The sequence below is a fragment of the Schistocerca nitens genome, chromosome 7 (assembly GCF_023898315.1).
Source record: "Schistocerca nitens isolate TAMUIC-IGC-003100 chromosome 7, iqSchNite1.1, whole genome shotgun sequence".
In the NCBI taxonomy this organism is placed as follows: domain Eukaryota; kingdom Metazoa; phylum Arthropoda; class Insecta; order Orthoptera; family Acrididae; genus Schistocerca; species Schistocerca nitens.
Genome location: NC_064620.1, coordinates 388,179,718 through 388,204,024, shown reverse-complemented (window position 1 = coordinate 388,204,024; position 24,307 = coordinate 388,179,718). Strand labels below are relative to the sequence as shown.

General features: G+C 43.2%; 1 protein-coding gene across 1 annotated transcript in view; it reads right to left on the bottom strand.

Moving 5' to 3' along the window:
• Positions 1–19,186, bottom strand: part of LOC126195656 (uncharacterized) — a 175,932-nt gene extending 156,746 nt beyond the window's left edge. The window contains exon 1 of the mRNA XM_049934280.1: positions 19,068–19,186. The gene's annotated coding sequence lies outside the window, so the exon portion shown is untranslated. The remainder of the gene's footprint in view (positions 1–19,067) is intronic.
• Between the last annotated feature and the right edge of the window lie 5,121 nt (positions 19,187–24,307).

The following is a 24,307-nucleotide window of genomic DNA, read 5'->3' as shown; positions in this document are numbered from 1 at the left end:
CAACCTCAGAGCAACTGAGATATTTGGGAGAACCAGCCATGACAAAATTATTCCACCCAGTGTGCAAGATATATGACACAGGCGAAACAGCCTCACACTTCAGGAAGAATGCAATAATTTCAGTTCCAAAGAAGACAGGTGCCGACACGTGTGAATACTACCGAAACATCAGTTCAATAACTTATGACTGAAAAATATTGACATGGTATTATTTAGAGGAAAAACCAGGTGTCGTGAATATTATCTCTTATTTCGGATTGATTTCGTCGTCCTAATATTACTCCCAATGTTTCAATTTTCTATACATGCTGTATTTGAAGAATGAACTGTTAGATACCGTCACACTTAAGGCGCCACATGTTATTACGTGTTTCTGCTTTTGTCTGAAATCAGTCTCTTTCATAGTGAAGCATTATTTAGGCTACAGTCTGCCGTATTGGTTGTCATTGCCTGGTGCTTTAAGAGATTTTTGCGTCTGTTGATCGCACATGTAGGCAATGAAAATTAGAACAGCGAGAATTACCACTTACAATTTTATAATTCTGTACCCAAAGACTGGAAGGTTGCACAGGTCACACCAATATTCAAGAAAGGTAGTAGGAGTAAGCCACTAAATTAAAGGCCCATATCATTAACGTCGATATGGTTCAAAACGGTTCAAATAGCTCTGAGCACTATGGGACTTAACATCTGAGATCATCAGTCCCGTAGAACTTAGAACTAATTAAACCTAACTAACCTAAGGACATCACACACATTCATGACCGAGGCAGGATTCGAACCTGCGACCGTAGCGGTCGCGCGGTTCCAGGCTGAAGCGCCTTGAACCGCTCGGCCACTCTGGCCGGCTAACGTCGATATGCAGCAGGATTTTAGAACATACATTGTGTTCGAACATAATGAATTACTTGAAAAAAGAGACAGCATTGGTCGTATATTTTTACTATTGCAAAATCGATTTTCTGTCACTGAGTGACCATCTTCAGTGCTATATTGTATAACTTAAATTGGGATGCACTGTTGACACTATGCTTACGGCGATCACCGTGATCACGGTGATCGCCGTAAGCATAGTGTCAACAGTGCATCCCAATTTAAGTTATACAATATAGCACTGAAGATGGTCACTCAGTGACAGAAAATCGATTTTGCAATAGTAAAAATATACGACCAATGCTGTCTCTTTTTTCAGGTATACCTATTATCTGGTCGTTGTGCACAAGACAACATGGAGTCGCCAATCAATATAATGAATTACCTCGAAGAAAACGGTCTATTGACACACAGTCAACATGGCTTTAGAAAACATCGTTCTTGTGAAACACAACTAGCCCTTTATTCACATGAAGTGCTGAGTGCTATTGACAAAGGATTTCAGATCGATTCCGTCTTTCTGGATTTCCGGAAGGCTTTTGACACTGTACCCCCCAAGCGGCTCGTAGTGATATTGCGTACTTATGGAATAACATCTCAGTTTTGTGACTGGATCTGTGATTTCCTGTCAGAGAGGTCAGAGTTCGTAATAATTGACGGAAAGTCATCGAGTAAAACAGAAGTGATTTATGGCGTTCCCCAAGGTAGTGTTACAGGCCCTTTGCTGTTCCTTATCTATATAAACGATTTGGGAGACAATCTGAGCAGCCGTCTTCGGTTGTTTGCAGATGACGCTGTCGTTTATCTACTAATAAAGTCATCAAAAGATCAAAACAAACTGCAAAACGGTTTAGAAGAAATATCGGAATGGTGCGAAAAGTGGCAGTTGACTTTAAATAACGAAAAGTGTGAGGTCATCCACATGAGTGTTAAAAGGAACTCGTTAACTTCGGTTACACGATAAATCATTCTAATCTAAAAGCTGTAAATTGAACTAAATACCTAGGTATTACAATTACGAACAACTTAAATTGGAAGGAACACATAGCAAATGTGGCAGGACACTTAGAAAATGCAACAGACCTACTAAAGAGACTCCCTACGCTACGCTTGTCCGTCCCCTTTTAGAATACTGCTGCGCGGTGTGGGATCCTTACCAGATAGGACTGACGGAGAACACCGAAAAAGACCAAAGAAAGACAGCACGTTTTGTATTATCGCGAAATATGGGAGAGAGTGTCACAGAAATGATAAAGGACTTGGGCTGGAAATCATTAAAAGACGGAATCTTGTCACGAAATTTCAATCACCAACTTTCTCCTCTGAATGCGAAAATATTTTGTTGACACCGACTTACATAGGGAGGAACGATCACCAAGATAAAGTAAGGGAAATCAGAGCTCGTACGGAAAGATATAGGTGTTCATTCTTTCCGCGCGCTATACGAAATTGGAATAATAGAGAATTGTGAAGGTGGTTCGATGAACCCTCTGCCAGGCACTTAAATGTGATTTGCACAGTATCCATGTAGATGTAGATGTAGGTTTACTTTGATTTCTTTACAAGTGGAAAGACAGTCGACCTGTGTTTGAGTTGCGCACGACTGCTACGGTCGCAGGTTCGAATCCTGCCTTGGGCATGGATGTGTGTGATGTCCTTAGGTTAGTTCGGTTTAAGTAGTTCTAAGTTCTAGGGGACTGATGACTACAGATGTTAAGTCCCATAGTGCTCAGAGCCATTTGAACCATTTTTTTGTGCTTGAGTTGGTGTGCACCTCAACATAATTTACGATGAATAAATTGAAGACTGCACGTTTATATGGGCCTGTCATTTGATTTAAGCCTGTGAACTCGACCCGTCCCGAACCTCAGTCTTCAGAGCTGCTGATATTTAATTGCTGCTCAGATGCATGAATTTACATCACAGCTTTATGTTCCGTTCTAAAAATTGTAAGAATTAACGCAGTGAGAATGTTCTGTAGCGGCTATTGGACTGGAACCCGTACCTGCTTCCTGGATGAAGACTTGAAATGTTTTCAGATATCACGCTAATGTGAGTTGTTAGATGACCACGTAAGTTTGTGCAAGATAACTCGATAATAGCCTACGAGGCTTCTCATCCTAAGACGTCTAGCGCCCGACTGAGCACCGTTAGCTCTGTAGTTCTTCATGGAGAGCCTTTTCTACGCTATAGGAGAAGAGGGAGAGACAGAGACAGAGTAAAAGAGCGGAGTAAACATCTAGAGTAAACCACACTACGAACGTGACGTTCAGTTGAACCATATCATATATTTCGGCTTGGGGGAATAGAGGAAAGAGTGGTTTGTGGTAGAAGCCGAAGAATGTATGGCAAACAGTGCAAACTGACTTCTCAAGAGCAGACGCAGCCCTGCAGCGGTGGGCAGGTACACAGCTCGTTCCAGAAATACTTTGGCGCGGAACACAGACTGTGTGTAAAAAAGAGATTGGTGGAACAGTATCGCAAACATAAACTTCCTGTGACGTCAGGGCGCATATTTATAATAGTTCTTTACACGACTGTTTACCGCGAAACACAATGGAGTCGTGAGATAAGGGATACCCGCAATCTCCTAAGCACAATAACTCGTGCCACGAGTCAATGTTCGTACATCATCACAGATACTTGTATATTTATTTATTGATGCATTTATTTCACCTGGTGATATTAGAGCTTATGGCCTTCACTTACATCTAACCAGACATTCTTAATAAGTTAATATTATAAGGGGCGATAGAAACGTTTCGAAGGCAACACTAATCCCTTACCTACATGTCGGTGCTTACATACCAGCATCGGCGTCGCGATGGGTTACCTATACGCTGCAGCATCGTCCTCAAATGGAAACTTTTTGATCCCCCCCTTATACAATACGTGAAGTACATAAGCAGTAAATGTGTAAGGTTTCTGTAACATGAGAGGTGATGGTTTTGTTTGTAATATTTGCCACAGACGGTGTATTTTCGGATAACTTGTACAGAGGAGACACTTTGGATACTGAAGTTTATATTGCAGCTTAGTCAGTCCGCGATGCTTAGCACTATTTTATCGAGCGTTGGTAGAACTGGACATGTCTTAGCCGTGTTGCTGTGGAGCATTGACTTCGGAATGCAGTTGCCGCGGCTTGGAACATATGAAGTGTGGTAATATCTGGCTATGCGTTCGCGTGCCCTAGTTTTGCAGCAAACGCCGCCTGTTTATGGGTTGTTTTCAGTTTTTTTTTTCAATATTGTATCTTGTGTTTTGACTATAAGGACACTGTCGGTTTGAGCACCTCATTACAGTACAGGCATGAAATCAGGAAAGACCCAAATCACTCTTTGCCTCTTTCTTTTGAAAGCACTGAGTGTAAGAGGAAGTTTTCAAGTGTTCACTTCGTAAGCTTTCTGTTTTAAATCCAAATTACAGTAACTGATAATGTGATCATCAATGCAGATTCTGTTTGTGTTAGTCGCTCATGGTTAATACACAACTAAATATCAATAGTTTTCCAATTATCTCTCATTGACCTTCACATCCCATTTACCGGTTTAAAAGTTTTTAAATACTATTATTTGGACACGCACTGCAGCATGCGTGATCCGATTATTAGTAAATGGTTTAAAGGCGCTTGTCTTATGCGCGAGATTTATTTGTAATATCAAAAGCAATGTGATTTCTCCCAGTTCATCTTGTTGCAGATGATTATAATCAAGGTAGGTATGCACTGCAGATTACAGATACGTGTCCGTTGCTGGTACTCCATATCATTCTTAGTGAATTTAAGGAACAGTGAGTGCTTATTCATTTTGCACAGATGCAGATTGTCTACAGCTACATCCTATGTTTATCCTGTATGTCTCTGCGTTTCAGTTGTTAGGACAAACATACTACCGCATTCAGAGTACTGTGTTAAAGAAACATTGTGTTGTTCTATATTCGTAGCAGTAAATAGGTGCACTTCATATTACGTGATTAGTCCAGTCAAGAATCCTACACAGGTACATACGTAAACGTTGGTTTGGCTAACCTACATACCGATGTCGTACAGTTAAAAGATTGTCTAAATATTCTGTATTAGAAATTCATACATAATACCTACGCATAAAGTTAACACGTACAGCAGTCACATCTAGGTCAGATTTGTATCTTTCACCGAGATTCCGTAAAGAGCACATTACTATACGAACTGGAAATCCATACGGTATAACGAAGGTTCAGATAGTCTCTCATAATAGTATCATATTGGCAGATAGAAGTATAATGCTTAAGTGTGCATAATACATAAGCAATAAATAATAATCAATTTCATAATAATAATCTGGTACTAATAATATTGGATGTAGTAATAAATACGTTGTATTTCAGAAATGCCAGCCTAATTAAACTGTTTTAACAGTTTCCTCATTACTTTTTTGTCGAATTTGAGAAACGCCATCTAACAGAAACATAAGGAATAAAATCTGAAGAAGAAGTTGACCGACAGTGAGAACAGCGAGACACAGCGGGATAAGGTTAACTTATGGGATGGAGGAAAGAAAACGAAAATAGCAAGGTATGAAGAAAGCATGGAGTCTTTACAGTTTGACGGATATACTCGTTTGCTGTTGGACAGATAGGAAACGAGTGGCATATGCCAAGAGGGAGGCTACGCCGGTGAGAGAACAGCCAAGGCTTTAATTTAATTTTATCCATATTCTGCAGCTTCAAACGTGACTGTATTCCGAAATGCATCGTGTACTTAATAAAACACGAAAATTTGTGACTGAAGGCGTTTTTTAACTCACTGCATGCAGAGCGTAATCAGATATAATTGTTGACGCCGTTCCTCGCCACACACAAACGTATCACAAGCTGTATGTACGCTTGTTTTATAATAATTTGGTTTTAAGAGAGTAACGAATAAAACTTGATATCATTGTTAACGTTTGACTATTACATTCCTTTTGTTATGGCAAAGGAAAAACAAAAGTGACGCACAGAAACAGCCTAGAGCAGCGTTATCGAAGTTCTGTCCAACCGACCCTTTTTTGGGGCCCCACGGAGATCTGAGAAAAATTTACGAGATCTAAATCAATAACAAATAATTTCGCGAAATGGATTACAGAACCTGAAGACGTGATATGACAACTACCTGCGACGGTGTAGTCACAGTTTCCCGAGGCACGTGTGACAACTAGCCTTCTTGATCAGAAATGTTCGAGAATCACAGGTTTATTGTTACTAGTTCCTTACCTATGTGGAATACATGGTTTACGACTGTTCCAGGTGGCACATTTGGAATGGAAACGGTTAGCCGTCCTTATCACAATCGTCATAAAATGTTGTCTGATGGATATGAACGCGGTAAATCTACAACTGCAAACCACAGTGGAGTGCTGAGCACATCTACCATTCTACCACTTATGGCTTCTTCCCATATCATTAGCGTATGATGTATTGGAAGAAAGATAGCTTGAACACCTCTGTGCGCTCTATAACTAATCTAATTTCCTCTTCGCGATCCCTTCGGGAGTGATACGTAGATGGCTGTAGTACATTCCTACGAGGGCGTTCAATAAGTAATGCAACATTTTTGTTTTTTGAAAGCACGTTGGTTTTATCAGGACTCCAATACAGCCAATTTTCCCCACTCTTTCTGCTAAAACTTATTTTTCACCGTAACCTCCCTCCAGTGCGACGGCTTACGCCACCTTACTAAGAGTGCCTGTAGGCCCAGATGGACCCACTCTAATGGTCGATGTCGGAATCAACGTCTTGCTGCATCAATAACCTCCGCACCATCCGCGTAATGCTTCCCAAGGAGTCTGTCCCTGTTTGGGTCGAACAGATGGAAATCGGAAAGTGCGAAATACGGGCTGTAGGATGAGGAAGAACACTCCAATGAAGTTTTTTGAACTCCTCTCGGGAGCGCAGACCTTTGTGAGGCCTTTCGCAGACATGGAGAAGGCGAAGTTCCTTTGCGTTTTTGTGGCGACGAACATGCTGAAGTCGTTTCTTCGCGGAAAACGTCAAACAGAATAACCCCTTCAGAGTCCCAGGAGACCGTCGCCACGGCTTCATCGTCTCAGGGGGCTGAACTGAAATTTTTCTTCTGAGGAGAAGTGGTGTGGTGCCACTCAATGGCTTGCCGTTTCGTTTCCGGTTTGAGGTGACGAACCCACTTGTCATCCCGTGTGACGACTGTCGACTAAAACATTATCACTATCAGCCTCTTAACGCGCGAGCAATTCCGCACAGATGGTCCTTCGTTGCTGTTTATGGTCTTCTGTTAGGCTCTGAGTACCCCAACTGGTTGGCGATTGTGTCATCACTAGCAACAGAGACGTCCAGTTGATCAGCGAAGTTTTTGATTGTGATCCGTCGATCGCCGCGAAAGAGAGCGTCCGCTCGTTCCAACGTTGCAGGAGTCACAGCTGTATGCGGCGGGCTGGCAAGCGGTAGATCGAACAGGTATGCGCGACCCTGTTATGATGATGACAGACGCCTCGCCCAACGGCTCACCATGCTTTTGTTCATTAACAGATCTCCGTAGACATTCTGCAAGCTCTTATGAATATCTGTGATGCGCTAGTTTTCCGACAAAAGGAACTCAGTTACAGCTCTCTAATTGGAACGCACCTCCGTTACAGACGCCATTCTGAAGGCTAAAGATAGCGCCGCCATTATCGTAACTTCATAAAGGTTTAGGGTATTGTAGCGGGAATATTTCACAATGTCCCACATTTTTTCAACCGAAATTAACCGACAAAAAGTGTTAAATTACTTACTGAACGCCCTTCATAGATTCCCCACTACGGTCAAAAATCTGTGACCATTCGTGCTGATCTTCTTGTATACAATCAGTATTCCCCGTTCGTCCTTTTTGTTATGGGTGGCACATACCTGAGCAGTATTCTTTGACGGGTCGCAGGTCCTTTGTAGACTGACTGCATTGCCCTGCAACCTACTACCGCTTGCTTTACCTACGACCAAGCCTGTACAATTTATATATTTCATTTCGTTACAAATTTTTATTTGTGTGAGTTGACGGATTCCATCACTGGTACTGTAGTCATAGATTACTACGTTTCTTCGTTTTGTGAAGTGCATAATTATTAAGATATAACGGAATATTTGTGCAGCATTTCTCCAACAGTACTTCATTAAAGATGAACACAATATTAGCGAAAAATCTGAGGTTATCATTAATATTGCCTACAAGGTCGTTAATATAACAGAGACGCCAACATACTTCGCTGCTGCACGTCGGAAAGGGAAATCGAACTACTTCGATTGCTCATACGATCGTACTTTTGATAATAGGAATACGTGTGGTACTGCGTCAGATGCTTTTCGGTACTCAAGAAACACTACATCTACCAAAATTCCTTGATCGATGGCTTTCAGTATTTTATGTGACATGTTTTCGGAATCCATGCTTTTTGATATCTAGGAGATCTCTGCATTTGAGATACCTTATTAAAACTGAAATCAGAATACTCTAATATTCCACAATATATGGATGTCGAAGATACAGAACGATAGTTTTGCGGATCTCTTGTGCTACCCTTCTTGTGGGAAAACATGCTGTAACTTTTTGATTACGTTTAAGATTCGCACAATCGTGTATTTATTTGTTCTAGGGCCTGAGTAATCTAGAACCAACGTTCACGAGGATGTGTTTGTAAAGTTTTGCTTTGTACTGCGTACTTCCAGTACTGAGAGATAAACGTTCTTATTTACACAAGTGGTCTTCGAAGCACAACAGCACTTGCTGATTGAAAACATGGTGTTACATTAAAATGATTCCATAGGATCCAAACCAAATTCAAAGTGGGGAAATATTAAATGCGGTGTCTCGCAAGGTTCAGAATTTGGTTCTCTTCTATTCTTGACCTAAACGAATTATCTTTGGAGGGCTATTACAAAACGGTGACAACTGCTGATGATGCATGTACGCTGGTATGGGGCCAAACACATCTGCACCATACAAAGCCTGGAGAGTAGTATAATAGGCATATAACTGATTTACAGCAAACATTGTCACTATCAGTCTTATGAAAACTCATGTTAGGCAACTCCAAACGAATAAAAATGACCTGCTGGTACTAAATGTAGAGATCAATGGGCATAAACTAAATGAAACTCCGTGTTTAACATTCCTAGGCTTCCAGATGGATAATTTATAGAGGTGACTCTTTCCTGTGGTTACGTTAATCAAAAATCTCTGTTCTGTCTGCTTTGAAACCTCTATTGACTTGAAGACAGAATTATGAGCACACACTCCACACTTTCAATCAGTACCGTCCTGCAACTATCGGCCGGCCGCGGCGGCCGTGCGGTTCTAGGCGCTTCAGTCCGGAACCGCGAGACTGCTACGGTCGCAGGTTCGAATCCTGCCTTGGGCATGGATGTGTGTGATGTCTTTAGGTTAGTTAGGTTTAAGTAGTTCTAAGTTCTAGGGGACTGATGACCTCAGATGTTAAGTCCCATAGTGCTCAGAGCCATTTGAACCCAATGCAACTATCCCAAAAAACTTTTTAATCTACTTCACAGTGGTTTGTAGAGTATAGACGTAGAAGCTATCAGTGCAAAATTCATGCAAAATTGATAACCAAACATCTTACAGAAGACTTTTTCAGGGAACTGTGGATTCTATCACGCACGTGGCAATACATTTACATTACTTTTATTTATAATAACAGTGACTTTAGGAACAATTATGAAATTTAAAACAGCTATGGTAGGGGTAAAATTAATTCCATACAGACTTAGTATCAAATAACGTAGCGATTTTTATGAAATCTTTAAAGGAGCATACAGATTGCTTTCGGGCCGGGATTTTCCTTTCGGTCTCAATTTCACAAAGAATTTCTAATTGTTGACTGGGTTACTAATCCAAATTAATTATAATCAAGAAATAAGATAATGAAAGATAGAAGAAAAGGCACATTTTGCGTGATTTCGGATCCAAGCCACCTCTATGAAGCACGATCGTCGCTAGCTATCACTAGCTGTTACGACCAGCCAACAGACACAGTTTTGATGCAATCTGTACTGTCACACTTAAACTGTAGGTAGGAAGCTAAAGAGAATATCATGATCTACATATACAGGATGTGCCGGAAGGATTGGTAAGCATTCAGTGATATGAAAGGAACCCTCATTTGAAACAAAAAACTTCATGTGCACCTCTGTCCTGTTTCGAATAGTTTCCGAGATAGAACACATTTAATCTACATTGTTTTTAGCTAGTGGCGCGTTCGTATGTGTCTTTACGATACAACCTCTCTGACGTTTTGCCACACATCTAGACTAATAAAGAGAATGCAGATAGGATGTAGGTTTACCGCTCCTGCGACCATAGTGCTCCTGCTGCTGACGAACACCGTCGGCTCTTTCCGACACCTCGAATTCCCGAGCGGATTGCCGGAGTTTTCAGCGCACTACGTGAAACAAGTATTCTTTCAAGTTCCCATTTTTCTTCTGAGCTTATAGTTCAACAAACTAGGCAGGAACAGCAACAAGTTGTTGGAATGGTGCAGTGTAGTCCTACTAACACCATACGACCACTTCCATCGCGAACGTTACATGCGGGAAACTTGTACCTATTTCACATACAGTGTTCACAATCTTCACATTCGCGACAATGTGAGACGACTTGAATTTTGTCACTGGTTACTTACTGTATATGTTTGTTCCTGTCATATTCCTGAATATTGACCATTCCTCATGCAACACATTGTATATTGGGAAAGTAAAATTTCTATTATCATTTCCCGATTATTTCTTCCCATAATCTGTGAAGAGTCTTCTAGCAGCTAAGCACACATTTCGTTAGCGTCATCAAACTTCCATACCATTGCACGCAGCCAACTCCAAGTCACACAAGTAGTGGATTCATTCAGAAATAAAGTTATACGCATCGTTAATTGTCGCCACTTGCCGCTGTATCAGGCTACAGCACTGAACGGACAGGAAAATGTAAGCAAGTAAAGCAAACTACGTTCTTTAGATAACGCTGTTACGAGTGGCGAGAGCCAAACAACGCGAGAGCAGCTGAACATTCGTAGTCCAGAGAGGTGTGCGTAATTGAAGGACGTAGTGGGTTGTTTCGCACATATGCATGCTGAATTTCGGAAGTAAGCAAGTAAAGCAAACTACGTTCTTTAGATAACGCTGTTACGAGTGGCGAGAGCCAAACAACGCGAGAGCAGCTGAACATTCGTAGTCCAGAGAGGTGTGCTTGTGCGTAATTGAAGGACGTAGTGGGTTGTTTCGCACATATGCATGCTGAATTTCGGAAGTGGTAGATTTCGCACAACTTTGCTAGAGATGCGGATCGAATTCTGGTAGGTACCTTCCTCATAGCGAATATATTCTTCGTGATTTGTCTTTGTGCCTACTCCTTCTACAGATTTATCAAGTAACCCAATTTTCAGTTGCCCCACTTTTGCTGTCTTTGATAAACTGCACTAAGGTTATGCGGCCGAGCATTTTTACAGAGCAGTATGACGCTGCAGCTGTCTGCCATTACATCTTACGTTGTAAGGCAGGAACCAAGTATCTATTAAACAAAAACGTAGAAATTCATTATTCGATATGCAGACTGCACTGCCAAGGGAGAAGTAATTTGCTCATTTCGGAAGAAAAGCGCATTTGTCAGCAGCCAGCTTTTGCTGCAAATAGTAGGGTGAAGGAGAGCAAGAAAACTTATTCCGACGTACACGACGATATAAGCGTGCTTTCTAAATGTTTACAACATTCATTTAGGCTCACGCTGAAGGGTCAAGAGATACGTTACCCACATTTTAGTTCATTCGTTAACTTCTGAAAATACTGAACTTTTCTTAGTGTTATTGGTGTTTAATTTCCATTTAAATTAGTTTCTCTGATCTGAGCATATTCCGCCTTTAACCATTGTCTAAAGAACATGAAAAGCTGAACAGAAATTTCTGTGGCGACAGCTGCGTTAAGAGACTGAGCACAGACTCGAATGGATAAGGATGGAGCAGTAAACCGATTACGGAACCATCCACAGATACACAGTAAGTGCGTCAGGAAAATCAAGGACAGCCTAAACCTAAATAGCAGGACTTCGGGTCCAGCGTCTTGACAACTACACCAATTCGGTTGCTGTGTGACAAAGGAGGGAAACACGGAAAAATTTATTCAGAGCAAGTGAGCGGTAATTGTAACCTTTCACAACGCTAACGCTGACTGAGGAGTTTAACGCTGCGCCGGCAACGAAATCGTAAGAGACAAAGCACAGGCTCGGACTGCGGAATCTTGGACATGTACCTCAAGCGCTTGGGGAAACGACGAAAAATCTAAATGCGAATTGCTCTGAAAGGAACACGAGGCCAGTGTCGTACCAGTCCACCACGTCGTTTGGTGAAAGAAAAAGAAACGAAGATTACTTGTACGAAGATATTATCTGGCAACAAACTGTTTTATTTGATACAGACACCTCATTTCATTGGCAATTACGCATTGTCGCCCTCATTGAGCCATTTTATTTTAATACCTCGCCAACGTCATGTGCATTTTTATTTCAAGACATACGCTGTGTTTTTTAATGTATTGTACTTTGCGTACTGGAACAGTGACTAGACGCGGTGTAGTACCTGGTATCTGTTATTGTAAGATACTACGCCATTCAACGGTTGACGGTGTTCCATGTTGATATATTCCGATTACGACATCTGGCAAATTGACTCCAACGGCTGTTGTGTAATGTGCTTGATAATATCCAAGAGGGTGAAACTAGCTAATAGACAATGACACCGTTTGAAGTATGCTACGAGGAAATACCTTAGTACAAAAAAATTAATGCAATTGTGGACCCGAGAATTAAAAAAAAAGCTATTTATGGATGTGCATCAGGTTTAAATGCGAACATTTTAGGTTAGGCTATACTGTGAGTAAGAGACAAAGCACAGGCTTGGACTGTGGAAGGATAAACATTTGAATTAAGCGCTTTACTTTATATATACTCAAAATTGTAGTGCAACACGAGATACTAAAGGATGTTGACCAGTTCCATATTTTGGCAGCGGTATCTGTAATAACACCAAAGTAGATGCAGATATCAGCAACGTAACTGGGTCAGCTTCTGCAGTCTTCCAACGGCTGCGATCCGTATGGTAGTTGTACTCTATAACTACGTCAACAAAACGTCGGCTGTACTCGTGTATCAAGCTACTGATAGCAATATACGCATTTGAGACCCCGAAAAGTCAGTAAAATCAGCACACAAACTCAATGTTTTTCACCAACGATGATTAAGACGAATTCTAAACATCAGTTATAAGGGACCACTTTTCAAGAGGTGAATTTGGCTAAGAAGTGATGTGCACAAAATCGTTTTCAAAGAAAATTGAAGCTTGCAGTGCGTGTTTTACACATGCAAGATGGAAGACTCCCCAAATCAGTACTGTTGTGGAAACCAGATAATGGACACAGAAGTAGAGGAAGAATTTGTAAACCTAGGAACGAACTTTTACAGAGGACCTTCAGTGCATGGGCATGAAAGAAGACGAAGTAAATATTCATGAATTCCAATCAAGAACAACTGCCAAGATGAGAAACATAGAAGTAGATATCCTCGGAGTAACGAAGCAGCTTAAATCACTTAATAAAGGCAAGGCCTCCGGTCCAGATTGTATACCAGTCAGTTGCCTCTCAGAATATGCTAATAAGATAGCTCCATATTTAGCAGTTGTATACAGCCACTCGCTCACAGTAAGATCCGTACCTAAAGACTGGAAAATTGGTCAAGTCACACCAATACCCAAAAAGGGAAGTAGGAATAATCCGCTGAATTACAAGCCTATACCACTAACGTCGATTTGCAGTAGGGTTTTAGAACATACACTATATTCGAACATTATGAAGTACCTCGAAGAAAACGATTCATTGACATATAGTCAGCACGGATTCAGAAAATATCGTTCTAGCTCTTTACACTCATGAAGTACTAAGCTCTATCAACAAGGGATGTCAAATTGATTCCATATTTTTAGATTTCCAGAAGGCTTTCGATACCGTTCCTCGCAAGCGTCTTCTAACCAAACTGCATGCCTACGGAGTATTGCCTCAGTTGTGCGACTGGATTCGTGATTTCCTGTCAGAAAGGTCACAGTTCGTAGTAATAGACGGAAAGTCATCGAGTAAAACAGAAGTAATATCCGGCGTTCCCCAAGGAAGTGTTATAGGCCCTCTTTTATTCCTGATCTATATTAACGACATAGGAGACAATCTGAGTAGCCGTCTTAGCTTGTTTGTAGATGATGCTGTCATTTACCGTCTTGCAAAGTCATCAGATGATCAAAACGACTTGCAAAATGATTTAGATAAGCTATCTGTATGGTGCGAAAAGTGGCAATTGACCCTGAATAAAGAAAAGTGTGAAGTTATTCACACAAGAACTAAAATAAATCACCTAAATTTCCATTACGCGAGAAGTCACACAAATCTGAGGGCTGTAAATTCAACTAAATTCTTAGGGATTACAATTAAATATAACCTAAACTGGAACGATCATATAGATAATATTGTGGGTAGAGCAAACCAAAGACTGATATTCATTGGCAGAACACTTAGAAGGTGCAACAGGTCTACCAAAGAGACTGCTTACACTACGCTTGTCCGCCCTATTCTGGAGTATTGCTGTGCGGTGTGGGATCCGCATCAGGTGGGACTGACGGATTACATCGAAAAAGTACAAAGAAGGGCAGCTCGCTTTGTATTATCGCGAAATAGGGGAGATAGTGTCACCGACATGATACGTGAATTGGAGTGCAATCATTAAAACTAAGGCGTTTTTCGTTGCGACGGGATCTTCTCATGAAATTTCAGTCACCAGTTTTCTCCTCCGATTGTGAAAACATTCTGTTGGCACCCACCTACATAGGGAGAAATGATCATCGCGATAAAATAAGGGAAATCAGGGCTCGCACCGAAAAATTTAAGTGCTCGTTTCTCCCGCGTGTCGTTCGAGAGTGGAACGGTAGAGAGACAGCATGAAGGTGGTTCATTGAACCCTCTACCAGGCACTTTATTGCGAATAGCAGAGTAATCACGTAGATGTAGATGTAGAACTGGGAGGAAGCTGAAAAACTGACAGGTGATTGAGTTCGCTGGAGGAAACTTGTTGCCCTGTATGCTACTTACAAGGGAAACCTCCCCTCGCAGCCCCCTCAGATTTTGTGGTAAGGTGGCCCCGAAGATAGCCCGTCAAAAACTAAACACAGATCAAGCGTGAAAACAGGAAGGTGGTGGCTGAACTGTGAAAAAAGAAGCAAAATAGAAACAATGAATGGTCCAAGCTGAAGATCAATATTGAGCTAGTTTTAACAGCCGTGGTTAGTGCTTGTCTGGTCACGGTATATTTTTCACAAACTTATGAACTATCCATTCGGTCACTGACGTGTCTATTCGCTGCATTCAGATTTGTGTCTTTATCGTGGTGTCAAGTTGGTCTGCAACAGCGATGTCCTACCAAGGGACCTGCGCTCGTACGTACCTGCTACTTGTTCTACACGAGTACTACATGTTATCACTCTTGCGTTCCGTTTTGGAAATTTTGACTCTTGAATTCCTTTGTTGTAACGTATATCACACCCGTTCACTTGTTGTTTTCATTTGTGTGAGAAGTCTATGTGGCATCTCGCCTGCTCGCACTATTCATCACATTTACGTGCGATGATATATTTTTACCGCACGACTCATATTCTGTAACCACCGTTTAGTGCGACAATTGCCAGGGGTATATAAGAAGAACAGACACGTCAGTGACCGGGCAGACAGTTTCTGAATTTGTTAAAAAAAGGGGCCTCCAGGGAGATTTGAACACGTACCGTCTGCTTGGCAGTCCAACACCGCGACCACACAACCATAATGCCGTGGTCTTTGGATTTCGCTCCATGTTGCAAAACTGTAGGTTGGACCGTTCACTGTTTCTATTTTGCTTCTTTCTCAACAGTTCGGTACACCTTGTTTTCATGCTTGATCTGTGTCCAATTTTTGACGGGCTATCCGCTGGGCTATCTTACCACTAAAACTGAGGGGGTGGGATGGGGAGTTTCCCTCGTTAGAACTGGAGAAACTAAGGATGACAAGGGGATCGTACGAACTTCCCCTCGCCGTTTTGATTCATACTGACAATGTTTGTTGGGCACAACTGGGACTTCGACATACGTAAACAGGAACACGCAATTCTCAACCGTTTTCGAGAAAATCGTATTTGAATATTGTACTCGTGCTTCTATTCTTCGTGTGGTCGCCAATATTCAATGAGTCCGCAGCCGAGCGAATAAGCGTATAGTTTCATAGGGGCGAGCTGTACGCATCGAATCTATTGGTGCTTTTTTTTCATTCACACGTAATTCTAACTGTGGTGTCACCGCCAGACACCACACTTGCTAGGTGGTAGCCTTTAAATCGGCCGCGGGCCATTAGTATACGTCGGACCCGCGTGTCGCCACTGGCAGTGATTGCAGACCGAGCGCCACCACACGGCAGGTCTAGAGAGACGTCCTAGCTCTCGGCCCAGTTGTACAGCCGACTTTGCTAGCGATGCTACACTGACCACTACGCTCTCATTTGCCGAGACGATAGTTAGCATAGCCTTCAGCTACGTCATTGGGTACGACCTAGCAAGGCGCCATTACCTGTTGATAATGAGATTGTTTTATGTATCATCAAGAGCGATGTACACCAATTATGGATTAAAGTTAAGTATTCCAAGATCTTCGTACTTTATTTGCAATTCTCAAGACATTGTCATGTGCCAGACCTCACGCCAGTCTGCGTGAGCTTAAACGCGTGCCTTTCGGCTACCTCCGAGTGACTTGGCTGTCTTGTCAAGTCACTACACTAACAATAGGTTTGTTTGGTACGCCATGAAACTGTGTGACGACGGAGAGCCGTTTATGAATGTAAATCAAGTTTGTTTAGCGATAGACATATGGAAAAATAATCAATAGGCCAAAATTCGGCGTTCATTAGAAGTCCGTATGTCGCAATACCTACTATTTCCTTGTTTCTGTTACGAGTATTTTCCTGGTTCTTGGTGTGTTCCATATGTTACACATTATACTCCTAACAAATACCGAGCGAGGTGGCGCAGTGGTTAAACACTGGACTCGCGTTCGGGAGGACGACGGTTCAATCTCGCGTTTGACCATCCTCATTTAGGTTTTCCGCGATTTCCCTAAATCGCTCCAGGCAAATGACGGGATGGTTCCTTTCAAAGGGGACGGCCGACTTCCTTCCCCGTCCTTCCCTAATCCGATGAGACCGATGACCTCGCTGTCTGGTCTCCTTCACCAAAACAACCCACCCCAACTCCTAACAAATGTACATACAATAATATAAATAAAAAGAATGTACTGATTTGACTGAAAGTTCCTGTGTATCCATTTTATTTGCAATCTCCTTACGAAAACCTGTTTCTCAGTAGTCATACCATACATTGGTTGTAGAATATAAGTCATGTGGTAAGAATATATTACCGTCAAAAGGAAATATGATGAATAGTGAGAGCAGGCGAGATGTCGCATAGATTTCTCACAGAAATAAAAACGGGTGTGAACTATGCTACAATAAAGGAATTCAAGAGTCAAAACTTCCAAAACGGAAAGCAAGAGTCATAACACGTGGTACTTGTGTAGAACAAGTAGGAGGTACGTACATGTGGAGGTTCGTTCTTTACACATCGCTGCTGCAAACGGACGTTAAACCATGTCACAGAGACAAATTTGAATACAGCAGACACATCGATGACCGGACGGAGAGTTCATAATTTCGTGAAGAAAAAATAAGTTCAAATGGTTCAAATGGCTCCGAGCGCTATGGGACTTAACATCTGAGGTCATCAGTCCCCTAGACTTAGAGCTACTTAAACCTAACTAACCTAAGGACATCACACACATCCATGCCCGAGGCAGGATTCGAACCTGCTACCGTAACAGCAGCGCGGTTCCGGACTGAAGCGCCTAGAGCCGCTCGGCCACAGCGGCCGGCAAAAAATAAGCAAATAAGGTACGAGGCAAATTGTAATACGGATCTCCCCGTCCGCAGTCCAACACTGTAACCACAGAAACATAACGCCGCCGCTAGACAACTCTGCTGGATGTTGCACATTTTGAGTTGGGTCGTTCAGTGTTCTGATTTTGCTTCTTTCTTCACAGTTTAGTGCACCTTCTTCCTGTTGTCATGATTCTTCTGTGTTTACGTTTTGATGGGCTATCCACTGGGTCATCTTACCAGGAAATATGGGGGAAGGGGAGGGGGGGGTTCCGACGGGGAGGTTCCCTTGTAAGTCCCCCCTACATCCTCTAGAAGTGTGTAACATAAATAATTGTGAAACACCCAGTACATATAAGTCTTTTTACCTACATATACATCTTTCTACCTACATAAAGGGTACGTCTTTTTACTTACATATACGTCTTTTTACCTACATATACGTCTTTTTACCGTAAGTAACGTAAATCCATGCGATGATGGTGGTTTAAACCTCCGAAACGCGGTGTAGAAACAAACTGAACGGTTCCAGTAAATCAGTAAATAAGTTTCGCCCGCCCGGTTGGCCGTGCCGTCTAACGCACGGCTTTCCGGGCGGGAAGGGAGCGCCTGGTCCCCGGCACGAATCCGCCCGGCGGATTTGTGTCGAGGTTCTGTGAACCGGCCAGTCTGTGGATGGTTTTTAGGCGGTTTTCCATCTGCCTCGGCGAATGCGGGCTGGTTCCCCTTATTCCGCCTCAGTTACACTATGTCGGCGATTACTGCGCAAACAAGTTCTCCACGTACGCGCACACCACCATTACTCTACCACGCAAACATAGGGGTTACACTCGTTTGTGTAAGACGTTCCCTGGAGGGGGGGAGGGGGGTCCACCGAGGGTTCGGTGTGAGGCGGTGGAGGTGTGAAGTGGACTGCGGTAGTCGTCGTGGGGCTGAGGATCACTGCGGCTGCAGCGGGGACGGGGCCTCTCCGTCGTTTCTAAGCCCCCCGGTTAACATACAATACAATACAATACAAATAAGTTTCAATTCATAGATTCAGGTCACAATGTTGTCCTTAGAGGCGCACTCATTGCTTCTCGATATAGATTATGCGCGATGAAGAAACTGCCCGAAAGAGTGTAAGGAATGAATGGCAATCACTGTCTGCCGAAAGCGTCATTAGACGCGGCCCTTGACCTTACCTCTGCCGGGCGCCGCGTCACTGTTGTCCTAGTGCACACGGCCGCGAGAGATGGCTCTGCTTCTCGTGGTTCGGCCGGCGGCGTGCGCTGCGGTTATCGCGACGAGGGCAGTCTGAGCGAGAGAGCGTGGCGCGAGGCGAGCAGCGACTGGAAGGGAGACTGTGGCTGGCGCGACACGGGGGCGTCTGCGGTGTGTGTTCTGTGGCGCCCGGCTGGCCCGGGGGCGGCAGAGGGGAGCGCCACGGTCACGCCGCCGCCAAAATAGTTCCGCCCGCTTCCCCCGCCGGCCGCCGTGGCGCTGGAGCTGGTGCGCGAAGTGGACCTCGATTCGCAACGTGTACTGTCTAGCGTGAGGTGCAGGGTTGCGTATTCAGGGTATTTTGAGAATTAGGGGAAGAAGTGCCTCAATAATTTCCTTCTCCTTTCTTTTCACCATAATTGGAATCGTACCTTTTCTCGGCAAGAGGGCGTTAAGCCGTCAGCACACGGACCGTGCAATAGAACGTTTGAGTGCGCCGAGCTTCTGACATCATAGTCTGGAAAAAACACATGGGTGAGTCTTTCCGAACGTACAGAGGAATATCTAGCAGGTCAGATATTCTGAACGTGCGTTTGAACGGAGACCAATGAGATGGAAGCACACCACTTACGGTCGGCCGTAGTGGACGAGCGGTTCTAGGCGCTACAGTCTGGAACCGCGCGACCGCTACGGTCGCAGGTTCGAATCCTGTCTCGGGCATGGATATGTGTGATGTCCTTAGGTTAGTTAGGTTTAAGTAGTTCTAAGTTCTAGGGGACATGACCTCAGAAGTTAAGTCCCATAGTGCCCAGAGCCATTTGAACCATTTGAACACCACCTACGTCACAGGCACACCATCTCTCTTCAGTAGAGTCGCGAGACAAGATATTGGCTTTCAGTTGCCCATATTTATGTATGTCGTTTCCAAATATTATGAAACTGAGGACCTCTTGAAAACCATTTGTCACTCTATGACTCGTAATAAAATCGCGGGAAACGTCATACTGGTGGTTAAAGAATTAATGTAAGTTGCGTATTATGAAAATACTCCGTTTCAAGGCTACGGCACATTGAGAATCCACCAGAAACGCGTTGTTATAGGTTCCATTTGTTATAATTAAAGGTCAGTTAATAACATATCTGCCGGCCGCTGTTGCCGAGCGGTTCTAGGCGCTTCAGTCCGGAACCACGCGCCGCTACGGTCGCAGGTTCGAATCCTGCCTCGGGCATGGATGTGTGTGATGTCCTTAGGTCAGTTAGGTTTACGTAGTTCTATGTCTAGGAGACTGATGACCTCAAATGTTAAGTCCCATAGTGCTTAGAGCCATTTGAACCAGTAACATATCTACGATAAAGCTTTCAGGAAATAGTAAGATACGAAGAAAGTCGCGTACAATTCATCTTCGGCGTAGCGTAATGACTACAGTGGCACAATTGCATGATAACAGCTGATGTGTTGCTGGTCACATATCACTGGATTCAAAGTTTTTTTCTTTTTTTTTTACCGATTTCCGCGTTTTGTGATAGATTCTGATACCTTCTTATTGGTTTAATAAAAGTGTATTGTATTACATTCGATGTTGTGTAAATATAAGTGTGTTTTTTCTGAGGTGTGAGTTGTTCAATTGGTTTAATCTACAACACAGCTAGCACTACTTGCAATAAGAAATTTTCCAGTTTCTTGTTTCAAGAATTGATTTCGCCTGTTGTAAGGATTCTGCTGCTGAATAGGCACAGTGATCAACTGAAAATGACATTACGGTTTTACTATAATGTGAGTGTAATGAAATAATTTTATCTTATGTGGAGAACTATTGTACATTTATCTCACAGTGTTAGCCGCGCGGTCTAAGGCGCTGCAGTCATGGACTGTGCGGCTGGTCCTGGCGGAGGTTCGAGTCCTCCCTCGAGCATGGGTGTGTGTATTTGTCCTTAGGATAATTTAGGTTAAGTAGTGTGTAAGCTTAGGGACTGATGACCGTAGGAGTTAAGTCCCATAAGATTTCACACACATTTGAACATTTCTCACACTGTTTGTAACGGAACTTTCATGAACTGATGTCCTTTCTAACTAGACATTACACTTCCGTTTTTCCCTTATTACATGGTCATTGATACTGAAGTGTTTACTTGGGTATATTACAGATGGAACAACATGATTAGCAAGTCTACAAAGGGGGAAATGTACGTAAGCGCAAGTCGCAGCGTTTCTGAGCGTTCAGCAGCACGTTGAACTCGGCACGGTCAACGATGACGCTCGAACGTTCCGTGTGCTGACGAGTTGTTACGGAGATGCTCAGCAACTTCCAGTGGCAGTCACTACAAGGGAGGGGGGCGTTCTGCGTCACAAATAGGCATACTGTGTTCAAATTTCGAGAGCTTACGTTGCAAGATGAGTCGAGGAACACATTACTCCCTGCGTCGTACGTGTCGCGAAAATTGGAGAAATTAGATCACATACGGAGCTTTACCGGCAGTCATTTGTACCCCTCGCCATTCGTGAATGGAATAGGGAAGGGAGGAAAAAGATAGTGGTACCAGAAGTAGTCTCCGCCACGTACCGTAAGACGGCTTGCGGAGTACAAAACTGGTTACAATAATTTACGAGGTTCGTTCCGAAACTAATACCTCCCATTTATTTTCATGGCGACGGGAACAAATACAGAAAGCAAAATAACACACCTAGATTTACACCCTCACTCAGAAAGCCATTTTAATCCTAGTTTACACGACACTAGGCTGCACCCAATTGCGCAGTCGACCATTACACATGCGCGCCGCGCAATTGCGCAACTCGTTGCTGAAACTAAACTCTTTTGGCTTGTTCCAGCTTTGGCGACACTGATATGTCTCGAGGCTAGGTGTGTCGGTAGAGGGTACACGTACAGAAATGTGCAGTGCGGAAAAGAGGATAATTTTCACATTTTCGTTATTTATGTTTCGCATAGGTGTTTGTGAGATTTCAATGACATTGATTACAAAAACAAACAGCGACATGTTTCTGCGCTTGAGACCGTCATATCGTATCTGAACACAAATGTGTTGACAACATATGAGCAGCAGGGCAAAATATGTTAAATTGGATGCATTTATACAAATAAATGAAGGAAAATACAGGCAAGCAAAACATCTGGCGGTGGTTGAAATGAAATGGCTCTAAGCACTAATGGGACTTAACATCTGAGGTCATCAGTCCCCTAGAGCTTAGAACTACTTAAACCTAACTAACCGAAGGACATCACACACATCCATGCCCTAGGCAGGATTCGAATCTGCGACCGTAGCAGCAGCGCGGTTCCGGACTGAAGCGCCTAGAACCACTCGGTCCCAGCGGTCGGCCTCTGACGGTGGAACTGCTCAAGTCTACAAAATTAAAATCCATTGAATCAAGTTGGCCGATTAATTTTTTAAGTAAAATTGTTGACAGGGGGAAAGGCTACACAAATCTGAACGGTTAATTCTTTATCCAATATTCATTTATTTAAAACTTTACAGCAGTGCTTCCCATTCGCGATTTGTAGTACACTAAGTTGACAGAAGTCGGGGAATAGCGGTATGCTAGTACACAGATGGGCGACAGCATCGCGAACGCAAGGTATAAAAGGGCAGTGCAATGGCGGAACTGTCATTTCCACTCAGGTGATTCATGTGAAAAGGTTTCCGACGTGATTATGGCCGCACGACGGTAATTAACAGGCTTTGAGCGCGGGATAGTAGTTAGAGCGACTCGCATGGGATATTCCTTTTTCGAAAATCTTTACTGAATTCAATATTCTGACAGTCACAGTGTCAAGAGTGGCCGAGAATACCAAATTTCTGGCGTTACCTCTCACCGTGGACAACGCAGTGGCCTTCACTTAACGAACGACAGCAGCAGCATTCGTGTAGAGTTGACATTGTTAACAGACAAGCAACACTGCGAGAAATAACCGCAGAAATCAATGTCGGACGTAGGACAAACATATCAGTTAGGACAGTGCGGCGAAATATGGCGTTAGTGGGCTATGGTAGCAGACGACCGACGTGAGTGCCTCAGCTAACAGCACGAAATCGCCTGCAGCTCGGACCCAAGCTGTCAACAAGGCACTGTACAGGCTGATGAAGGCTCCATAATTGTGTGGGCTGTGTTCACATGGAATGGGCTGAGTCCTCTGGTCCAACGGAGATGGTTATGTTCGGCTACTTGGAGACCATTTTGAGCCATTCCTGGACTTCATGTTTCCAAACAACGATGGAATTTCTATGGATACACTGCGCCATGTCATCGGACCGCTTCTGCACGATTGGTTTGAGGAACAGTGTGGTCAGTTCGAGAGAACGATTTGGCCATCGATCGAATATGTATGGGTCATAAGTCAGTTAGTGCACAACGTCCTACACGGGCAACAGTTTCGCAATTATGGACGACTACAGAGGCAGCATGGCTTAATATTTTTGAAGCGGACTTCCAAACACTTGCTGCGTCTACGCCACGTTGAGTTTCTGCACTACAGCGGACCAGAGAACGTCCGACGCGATATTCGTAGTCCATCATTTCTGTCGTCTTATTGTATGTTTAAACTTTTCATAATAGTAATTATTGGTGTTCAGGTTAATAATTATTGATGTTAATAGAAATGCGTTAGCACCAACTAAAACTGCATCTTATAGCAGGCGGAGATTTCTGGACTGTACTGCCCGCAATGTGATTCGTATTCCAATTCTGGTGAGAATGCTTCATGCATTACAGTATCTTTATTCCTTAGTGCATTATTAGCTCAACGTAAAAGAAACGTGAACTGTTTTGATGACATTCTAAGATGATTAAAATAACTTCTAGATTATTCTATAAATGGTACATCTTTCAGCAATGTCGCTGAGCAACCGAGCTGACGTCTTTTCGTTATCCAATCACGCACCCAAACACGTTTCTCATTCTTTTCCTATGCAGCGATACCACGCTAACGTGCTTTAACTTCACCACAATTCGTGCAGTGGCCAAAACTTTTATTTCAGACATGACTCAGGCACCCAGAAAACGTCGAAACTGTACACTGGTGTCGCTGTGTCTGCAGTCATATATGAAACCATTTCCGTTCCAAGTAATGAGTGGCGCAGCGCAGCGCAGCGTTGTCGTGTAAACTAGGCTTTGCGGGGTTTGACGGACGGTTTTCTGGTCCCAGTATCTTTTCCCCCCTGCTTCCCTGTTACATTCGGAAATGACGCATGCGAAGAATTACGA